The sequence below is a fragment of the Caretta caretta genome, chromosome 3, assembly GCF_965140235.1.
Source record: "Caretta caretta isolate rCarCar2 chromosome 3, rCarCar1.hap1, whole genome shotgun sequence".
NCBI lineage: Eukaryota > Metazoa > Chordata > Testudines > Cheloniidae > Caretta > Caretta caretta.
The window spans coordinates 192,802,210-192,811,924 of record NC_134208.1 but is presented as its reverse complement, the minus strand read 5'-3'; the positions used below and the strand labels follow the sequence as shown (position 1 = coordinate 192,811,924).

At 45.7% G+C, this 9,715-nt stretch overlaps 1 long non-coding RNA gene across 1 annotated transcript; it reads left to right on the top strand.

The window, feature by feature from the left end:
- The first annotated feature begins 7,426 nt into the window (after window positions 1–7,426).
- Window positions 7,427–9,312, top strand: LOC142071648 (uncharacterized). The gene is made up of 2 exons (XR_012667853.1): window positions 7,427–7,885; window positions 7,982–9,312. It is a non-coding gene; the product is annotated as an uncharacterized LOC142071648 (long non-coding RNA).
- Window positions 9,313–9,715: the final 403 nt, after the last annotated feature.

The window sequence follows — 9,715 nt, the reverse complement described above, 5'->3', positions numbered from 1 at the left end:
GCCACTGGTTCCTGAACTATGGCTCTGTTCCTGTTCTGCCCCTTCCCCTGAGGCCCTGCCCTCGCTCCACCCCTTCCCCCAAGGGCCTGCCATTGCTCCGCCTCTTTCCCCAACACCCTGCCTCCTTTTAAAAGTGATGAGGCAATGGCCCATGCCCCCCCATTCTGATGCCCCTGACTGTAACTACCTAGTAGAGGTATTTCAGAATTGTATTGAATTATTAAAATTAAGGGTGAGATTTTCCGAGCTGCCTATGGATGTGGATGCCTAATTCTCATTTATTTTAATTATTTACATTACTAATTAATTGAAAAACCTTGGCCTATATTTTTGCCTGAAAAAACAAATACTATTCACCTTCCCCTCAAAAGCAGGTATACATACTGTTATTTGGATTGTGAAAAGAGGAGCCTATAGCTTTAAGATTAGGTGATTCACCTTCAAATAAATTCACGAGAGTTTGCAGTTAGTACTAGTTTGCAGGTAGGTTTGAGGAATTTACCCCTTACTCCCGTGACTCATGAAGCCTTACACTGGAAACCTGGACAGCAGCAAGGAGCGCTTCAACAATAGGCTGAGCAGGTGCAGAATGACCATGAAATGTATGTTTGGCCGATTAAAGGGTCACTGGTGTTGCCTTTTTGGCAGGCTAGACCTCAGTGAGGAAAATATTCCCATGGTCATAGCAGCCTGCTGTGCTCTGCATAATATTTGTGACGCTAAATGGGAAAAGTTTCCCCGGGGTGGAACGTTGAGGCTGATTTTGAGCAGACATACACCAGGGCTATTAGAGGAGCTCAATGGGGAGCTATTCGAATCAGGGAGGCTTTGAAGCCGCATTTTGCCAGTGAGTCCCAGTAATGTGCTTTTCTGTAATGCATTCAGCTAGGCATTGTTTACTTGCCATCTTGAATGACCCTTGTAATGATTGCTGCCTGAGTGTTAATTGTAGTCTGCAAATGTGCTGATTGCCACTGTGTATGAATTTCTGCAGCAACCACCCTTGTGTAGGGCACAAATAAAGAATAATTGTATTTCTAAGACTAATTTTTTTATTAAACAGCAGTATACAGATTTCCATTTCTCTACAAGGGACATGACACTGAGCAGCACTCTCTCAAATGAGGCTCTCACAGCTGTGTGTAAATCCAGCTGTCATTATGGAACATGTCCCTAGGGGTGGAATGCAAGGGGTACTGACATGGGCTGGGAACATGAGAGGAATGTGTGTGGGGAGTTTGGGGAGGGCATGGAACACAGTTCTGTATGGGCTGCAGGGGCAGTTGAGCATGGATGTGTTGTGACTGCAGCACAATCAGAAACCTCAGCATATCTGTTTGGTCCTCTATCTGCTTTATCATCCGCTCCTGCCCCTGTCTCCTCTCCTGCCTATCCATTCTGAGTTTTTCATGTACTGTCTCTTTCCATGCTCTATGCCTGCTATCTGCATGATCAGATGATTGCAGCACTTCTCTAAACACGTCCTCCTTACTTCTCTTCATTCACCTCCTGGAACTGAAGCTGGGGCCCAGTTCTTCTTACCGGCACTCTCTGCTCCTGCTGGAGTACTCCCAGAGCTGGAGTACTGGGACTGGCTAGACCCCTCTGGGGTCAAAAAGAGGTCCTGGCTCACCATGCCACCAGACAACCCTATCGCCTGTCCCAAATCCTCCTGCAACTCGACCTTCCTGTCCACCACTTCATCCTTGGGGTTGATTCAGCCAGCTGCTGCCTCCAGACCCCTGAGTATCCACGGGGCTTTGGGCAGTGGAGGTGGGGGTCACCGCCGAGGATAGCATACAACTCCTAGTGGAAGCAACATGTCTTCGGCACCGCACCAGAGCAATGGCTGGCCTCCCTTGCCTTCTGTTAAACTTGCCTCAGCTCCTTGATCTTAGCACAGAACTACTACTGTTTGTTCCTTCTGTTCCCCTTCTCATCCAGTTATCAAAGTTCCTATGACTGGATCGGAGCTGCGACTGCACAGTCTCCTCTCCCCACAGACCCAACAGAGCCAACAACTCTGGAGTACTCCAGGTGGGAGTGCATTTGCTGAGTAAAGCTGGCATGGTCATCTGGAAAGATGCTATGTGAACTCTCCACAGCAAGCAAACAGGAAGTGGAGTTTCAAAAATTCCTGGAACTTTAAAGGGGGAGGAGTGCATGGGGGAGGATTATCTGGCTGCAGGGCAGTGGAGCTGAAACTGCTGACCAGAGCGCTTATAATGGGCATTGTGGGACACCTCCTGGAGGCCACTTAGGGCAACATAAGCAAGCGCAGTGTCTACACTGACACTGTGTTGCTCTAACTTCTTTGCAAAAAGCTGTATGCCTCTCATCAAGGTGGTTGTATTATGTTGGCATAGTCAGAGAGTTAAATCGGTGGGAGTAGCATTGCAGTGTTTACACCTCCACTGTTTTGTCAACAAAAGCTGACTTTTGTTGACAAAACTGTAGTGTAGACAAGGCCTCAATCACTTTCACTTGATAAACCCCGAAAAAGGATTGAACTGTACTAATTAAAATGCTGGCAAGTCACTAGGATCTCACTTTACACCACATCCTTGCCCTGATCCTACAAACTGCTGAGTTCCACTGGTGAGGTGCTGTGCACCCTAAAATCACACTGAAGTCATTGGGAAATGAGAGTGCTCAGTACCTTGCAGAATTGGTCCCATGGTTGGAACAGAAATTTCTGGTCTTGCCTGTTCAAAAATTCTGACTTCAGGGCGTTCTAAACAGCACAGGCCACTGGGCTTCAAATTTCTCATTAAAAACATTTTTGTTGTTGTTAGAAGATAAGATGAGAACTTAGAAAAAAACAAAACTTGAAACAAGGCAAGTTTGCTAGGAGCTCTTCTCTGGAGCACAAAGATAATTTAAAGTGGCACAATTTAACGGCTGACAGTGTTTTTAATTATTAACAAAAGTTTGATTTAAAAAAGTAAACAGGATTCCTTGGTGCTACAGGTCTGTTTTTTGTATCCCTAGAAATCTCTTTCTTCCCAGAATATAGATCTGTGAGTTGCCTAGCTTTCTTCTAGGTTTTGCAATATGCTTAGCTGGGTTTTCTAGAACCTGCTGTTCTGAAATGACTTGCAGGACTTAATTGGGAATTTCTGTACACACTATTACAGCAATCATGCCCTTTCAGCGAATCCGAGCCTTGATGTCCTTTTATATTAATAAGGTAGATGAGCTTTCTTTGCTTATTACTTGCATGTCTTTTATTATAAGAACAAACAGTTCCTTTTGAATAATTTTAAGAGTATTTATGTCATTCATTTCTCTTTGTCATCCCTGCAGTCCCTGCTATTCAACACACCTATAATACAGAATACTACTGTCTAGTTGCTGTTTAGATATACAAAGTAAGTGGATTTTATTTCTCTGTCCTGATGACATTTCTAGTTAAAAGATAGATACAAATAAACCTGTGAAACGAGATTAGGTTACAGTTTTTATCATTAATATCTTGAGGATTTTTTGACACCTTGGAATCCTATGTATAGGAAGATCTTAAGTAAAATTAAACATGATATTGTTTGTCTGTGAAACCTTATTGTTATTTTAAGGTGTCCTTTTGTGTTGTCTACAGTGCTGCAAAAATATAAATTGAGTATTGATAAGGCGAAAAAGATACTAGTCAAGTTTGAATTTCATTGGAGTTGTATAGGTACTCCACTTCCCTGAAAGGTGGTGGCTATGTCAATGGGAGAAGCCCTCTTGTTGACATAGTACTGTCTACATGGTGGGGGTTAGGTCGATATAACTATTTCATTCTCTGGGGGTGGGGGAGGATTTTCCACATCCTTGAGAGACATATTTACACCAACCTAAGTCTGTAGTGTTGACCAAATCTTAAACTGCAAGTGATGGAGAATCCATCCCATCCCTATGTAAGTTGTTCCAAAACTTAATTACCCTCACTTAAAATTTTATGTTAACTTAAAGAAAAATAATTGGAGTTTGGATTCATAAGCTTTTCTTAAAGGTTTTATTTACTTAAACAATAAATGAATTAAACCAATTTTTATGCAATTTGAGGATGCAAAAAACAAACCAGAAACTAATCAGGATGATTAGCTGTTTAGCAGTTAATCAGAATCACTAGCTGAGATCCCCATCATTCATTCAGCAAATATGAAGTACCCAAAGATTGAGCTGAAGGGAGATTATTCTCCTTCTGGGAAATTTGAATTTGTGCAAGCTTCTGAAAACTTGGTCCCAAGTAACCACTAGAAGCCTCAGATTCATGATTCTTTCCAAAGGTAGGCTATTATAATTGTAAATGTAAAGTCTATCAAAGCAATGTTCACAAAATGCATAAATAATATATTTTCTTGGTTTTAAAGGAAACAAGCCACCAATTGATACTTGAACAAGTGAAAGAGCTGACATCTAAATCATTTCTTTTCATAGACAAGTGGTTGGCTGTTTCAACTGGTTAAGCAGTTTCACAGGTAAGGTAGTATAGTCAGCAATCCATTCCATGATATCTTATTCCAAGCTAGGATTTAGGCAGCTCCTGTGTGGTGAGACTGGGGGCTTCTCTTCACTACCAGGGTAAGATGACCTAAGTTACACTGCTCCAGCTATGTGAATAACGTAGCTGGAGTTAACGTAGCTTAGGTCGACTTACCCCAGTGCTCTCCGGTTGACTTCCCTTACTCTTCTGTGGGAGTTGGAATACCAGAATCGACTGGAGAGTGCTCTGCCTTCAATTTAGCGGGTCTTCACTAGACCCGCTAAATCGACACGTGCTGCATCGGTTGCAGCAGCATCAATCTCCCAGGTAGTGAAGACAAGCCATGGGTATGTCTACACTTTGAGCTGGGAGCATGATTCCCATCTTGAGGAGAGATACTCGAGCATGGGCAGCGGGTAGGTGAGGCTTTGCGAGGCTGTGCCCCCCCAAAAAGCCAGGCGTGGCCCCGCCCACACTTTGCCACCAGGGCCCTGCTTTGGCAGTGCTGCTGGGCTCCAGGGGCTGGGGCCATGCCGCCTGCCTTCCCGGGGCTGGGGGCGCTGCAGCGGTGCCACACGCTCTCCCTCCCGGCACTCCGGGGCTGGGGAGGCTGTGGGCACTAGCCAGCCTGGGGCGGGGGCTGGCAGCCGCAGTTGGGGGCTCTGGGTTCTGGGGTGCTCAGAAGTGGCGGGGCCTTGAGTAGAAGGGGCGTGGCTGGGGGCTAGCCTCCCCCAGACAGCGGTTCACGCGCCACCCATGTACTCGAGCTAGTTCTGATCAAACTAGCATGGTAAAAATAGAGTGTAGTCTTAGTGGCGACCCGGGTAGCCCACCTGAGTATGTGCCTATGGTATTGGGTGGGTTACGTATTTGGCAGCTGGGTCCTGCAGCTGCTTGCTCAATGAGCGCTAATGCCAGTATGTCTCCTCAGAATGGGAATTATACCCCAGGCTTGAAGTGTAGCCATGTCTACTGTGCAGCACAGGCTTGGTCTACAGTACTCTACAGACTTATGCTGGTATAACTATGTAACTATATCAGCCGGGGTTTGGAAAATCTGTTTTATTTAGGTGCCTAAATATGGATGTAGAACCTTTGGGCCCGCATTTGTTTAAACAATTGGCCACATTTTTAAAAATTATGTTTTCAAAGTTCTCTTGTAAGCTGGGCAAATAGCAAATTTCAGTTCAGGCACAGCGTCAACTCTGCAATCCCTATCATCTGGTCTAGTAGTTTTTACATCTCCCTTTTTCAATGAGCTGCATGTGCATCAGCACTAAAATATACTTCACGGTCCTATGGTTACATATTGCGAGGTGCCAATTACTTGATTTGAAATCTGTCTGTTGCATAAACATTTTTCTAAAGAACAGACTGATCATAGACTTAATGTTTCTCAATAATCTCTCTAATGTCTAACGGTTACACTGCAATCCACCCATTCTGTATTCCTGTTGTGTCACTACATTTCCTGTAGCAGACAAGCCATCATTTTAAAATTAGCTCCCTGAAATATGTCCCTACTCCCACCCCTTTTGTATGGAAAGGTATTGACAAGAGTAATGAAGTCGGTGCCCTGGAAGGCTCCTTTAAAATCAATATCTAATGTTAAGCATGCCAACTGGCAAGCCAGTTACTCAACAATATAAAAACATCCTTTCACAATTTAAAAAAAAATACTTTATCTTAATGTATTTAATAAAGATCATAAAAGTCACCTATTGACTACACTTTACTAATGATTCATTGATTGCTTTCTGGAATCATTAAGTTATTTAAATGTGTGCCAGTGACTAGTTCAAATCTATTTCCTAATGACAAATGATAACTGTCACAGCTTTGTTATGGGCTCGGTTAAAATTTATTGTTATTGGTCGGCTCTCAGGATAAATATGAAGATGCAGTTGCAGTCTGGTGGCTGAAGCAGTTAAGCGACCTCTGCTCCAAATGCAGGCCCATGTCTGGCTAACCTTAAGGCAGGTCCAAGACCACTCAAGAATCTGAACAATGTGGGCTAGGCCTCCACTGGGTAAGGGTGCATGTGCATGTGTGAGTGAGGAGTAGGACATAGAGACAAAAGCAGTAAGAAAGCTAATCAGACTTTAACAGAAGTGTTGGTAATGTGACCTTGAGAGAAAGCTAAGAAAGAATGCTTTTTTGGGCATAGATCGCTGGCTGGAAAGGCAGGTTTGGAACAGCAAGTAAAGGAATTGTCTTGTGCTGTTTGATTCTTACTTTGTTCAAGTAAACAAGACTTTGAAAAAAACCAAGTTTGCATCAAAGAAATATCTGACTTCATCACCAGTTTCTCCTCCTAACTGGAATAATCTAAAATAGTGGTTCTCCACCTTTTTGGGCTCAGGATCCATTTGAAAAAGTTTATTGCCTGTCACAACCCAGTAAATAGTCTGGGGGTGGAGGCCCTCAGGTGGTTTTGGTTGGATCCTGCCCGGCACTCACCCTACAGTGGCAGCTCCTGTGCTGTGGGGCTGGCTCCCTGCTCCAGGCATTGTAACCTCCGGGATTGCAGCGCTGCTCAGGTATGGCCCCGCCCCGACTGGACCAAATTTGTGTGAGGGGAATTGTGATCTGGCTCATGGGGTTGGCGTGCCACTCACTCAAATTTGGCCTACATGGACTCGTGTCATCATGTTATTTTAGTAGTTTACATTTAACACAATACTGTGCTTTTTTTTTTTTTTTTTTTTTCCGGTCTCTGCTGCCGCCTGATTGCATGCTTCTGGTTCCAAATGTGCTGTGTGGTTGGCCGGTCAGTTTGTAACTCTGAGGTTCTACTATATATCTTTTGGCTCCTGTTACCATAGTACCCGAGTGCCTGACAACACCCTTGTGAGGTAGAGCAATGCTATTATTCCCTTTTTTTCAGATGGGAAGCTGAGGCTAAGTCACACAGGCAGTCTATAGCAGATCAGGAACATAAACCCAGGTCTTCCAAGTCTTAGGTAAGTGCCTTAACCACTGAGCCCTGGTCTACACTAGGACTTTAGGTCGAATTTAGCAGCGTTAAATCGATTTAAACCTGCACCCGTCCACACAATGAAGCCCTTTATTTCGACTTAAAGGGCTCTTAAAATTGATTTCCTTACTCCACCCCTGACAAGTGGATTAGCGCTTAAATCGACGTTGCCGGCTCGAATTTGGGGTACTGTGGACACAATTCGATGGTATTGGCCTCCGGGAGCTATCCCAGAGTGCTCCATTCTGACCGCTCTGGACAGCGCTCTCAACTCAGATGCACTGGCCAGGTAGACAGGAAAAGAACCGCGAACTTTTGAATCTCATTTCCTGTTTGGCCAGCGTGGCAAGCTGCAGGTGACCATGCAGAGCTCATCAGCACAGGTGACCATGATGGAGTCCCAGAATCGCAAAAGAGCTCCAGCATGGACCGAACGGGAGGTACGGGATCTGATCGCTGTTTGGGGAGAGGAATCCGTGCTATCAGAACTCCGTTCCAGTTTTCGAAATGCCAAAACCTTTGTGAAAATCTCCCAGGGCATGAAGGACAGAGGCCATAACAGGGACCCGAAGCAGTGCCGCGTGAAACTGAAGGAGCTGAGGCAAGCCTACCAGAAAACCAGAGAGGCGAACAGCCGCTCTGGGTCAGAGCCCCAAACATGCCGCTTCTATGATGAGCTGCATGCCATTTTAGGGGGTTCAGCCACCACTACCCCAGCCGTGTTGTTTGACTCCTTCAATGGAGATGGAGGCAATACGGAAGTAGGTTTTGGGGACGAAGAAGATGATGATGAGGAGGTTGTAGATAGCTCACAGCAAGCAAGCGGAGAAACCAGTTTTCCCGACAGCCAGGAACTGTTTCTCACCCTAGACCTGGAGCCAGTACCCCCCGAACCCACCCAAGGCTGCCTCCTGGACTCAGCAGGCGGAGAAGGGACCTCTGGTGAGTGTACCTTTTAAAATGCTATACATGGTTTAAAAGCAAGCATGTGAAAGGATTACTTTGCCCTGGCATTTGCGGTTCTGCCTTTGCAAAAGGTTTCTGGGGAGGGCAGCCTTATTTCGTCCTTCATGGTAGGACACTTTACCACTCCAGGCCAGTAACACGTACTTGGGAATCACTGTAGAACAAAGCATTGCAGTGTATGTTTGCTGGCATTCAACCAAAATCCGTTCACGCGGTGGGAGGAGGCAAAATGCGACCTTGTAAAGAAAGCACATGTGCTATGTATGTAATGTTAACAGCAAGGTTTACCCTGAAAGAGTGTAGCGACTGTTTTATAAAATGTGTCTTTTTAAATACCGCTGTCCCTTTTTTTTTCTCCACCAGCTGCATGTGTTTCAATGATCACAGGATCTTCTCCTTCCCAGAGGCTAGTGAAGCTTAGAAAGAAAAAAAAACGCACTCGCGATGAAATGTTCTCCGAGCTCATGCTGTCCTCCCACACTGACAGAGCACAGACGAATGCGTGGAGGCAAATAATGTCAGAGTGCAGGAAAGCACAAAATGACCGGGAGGAGAGGTGGAGGGCTGAAGAGAGTAAGTGGCGGGCTGAAGACAGGGCTGAAGCTCAAATGTGGCGGCAGCGTGATGAGAGGAGGCAGGATTCAATGCTGAGGCTGCTGCAGGACCAAACCAGTATGCTCCAGTGTATGGTTGAGCTGCAGCAAAGGCAGCTGGAGCACAGACTGCCACTGCAGCCCCTCTGTAACCAACCGCCCTCCTCCCCAAGTTCCATAGCCTCCACACCCAGACGCCCAAGAACGCGGTGGGGGGGCCTCCGGCCAACCAGCCACTCCACCACAGAGGATTGCCCAAAAAAAAGAAGGCTGTCATTCAATAAATTTTAAAGTTGTAAACTTTTAAAGTGCTGTGCTTAAAGTGCTGTGTGGCATTTTCCTTCCCTCCTCCACCACCCCTCCTGGGATACCTTGGTAGTCATCCCCCTATTTGTGTGATGAATGAATAACGAATGCATGAATGTGAAGCAACAATGACTTTATTGGCTCTGCAAGCGGTGATCGAAGGGAGGAGGGGAGGGTGGTTAGCTTACAGGGAAGTAGAGTGAACCAAGGGGCGGGGGGGGTTCATCAAGGAGAAACAAACAGAACTTTCACACCGTAGCCTGGCCAGTCATGAAACTGTTTTTCAAAGCTTCTCTGATGCGTACCGCGCCCTCCTGTGCTCTTCTAACCGCCCTGGTGTCTGGCTGCGCGTAACCAGCAGCCAGGCGATTTGCCTCAACCTCCCACCCCGCCATAAACGTCTCC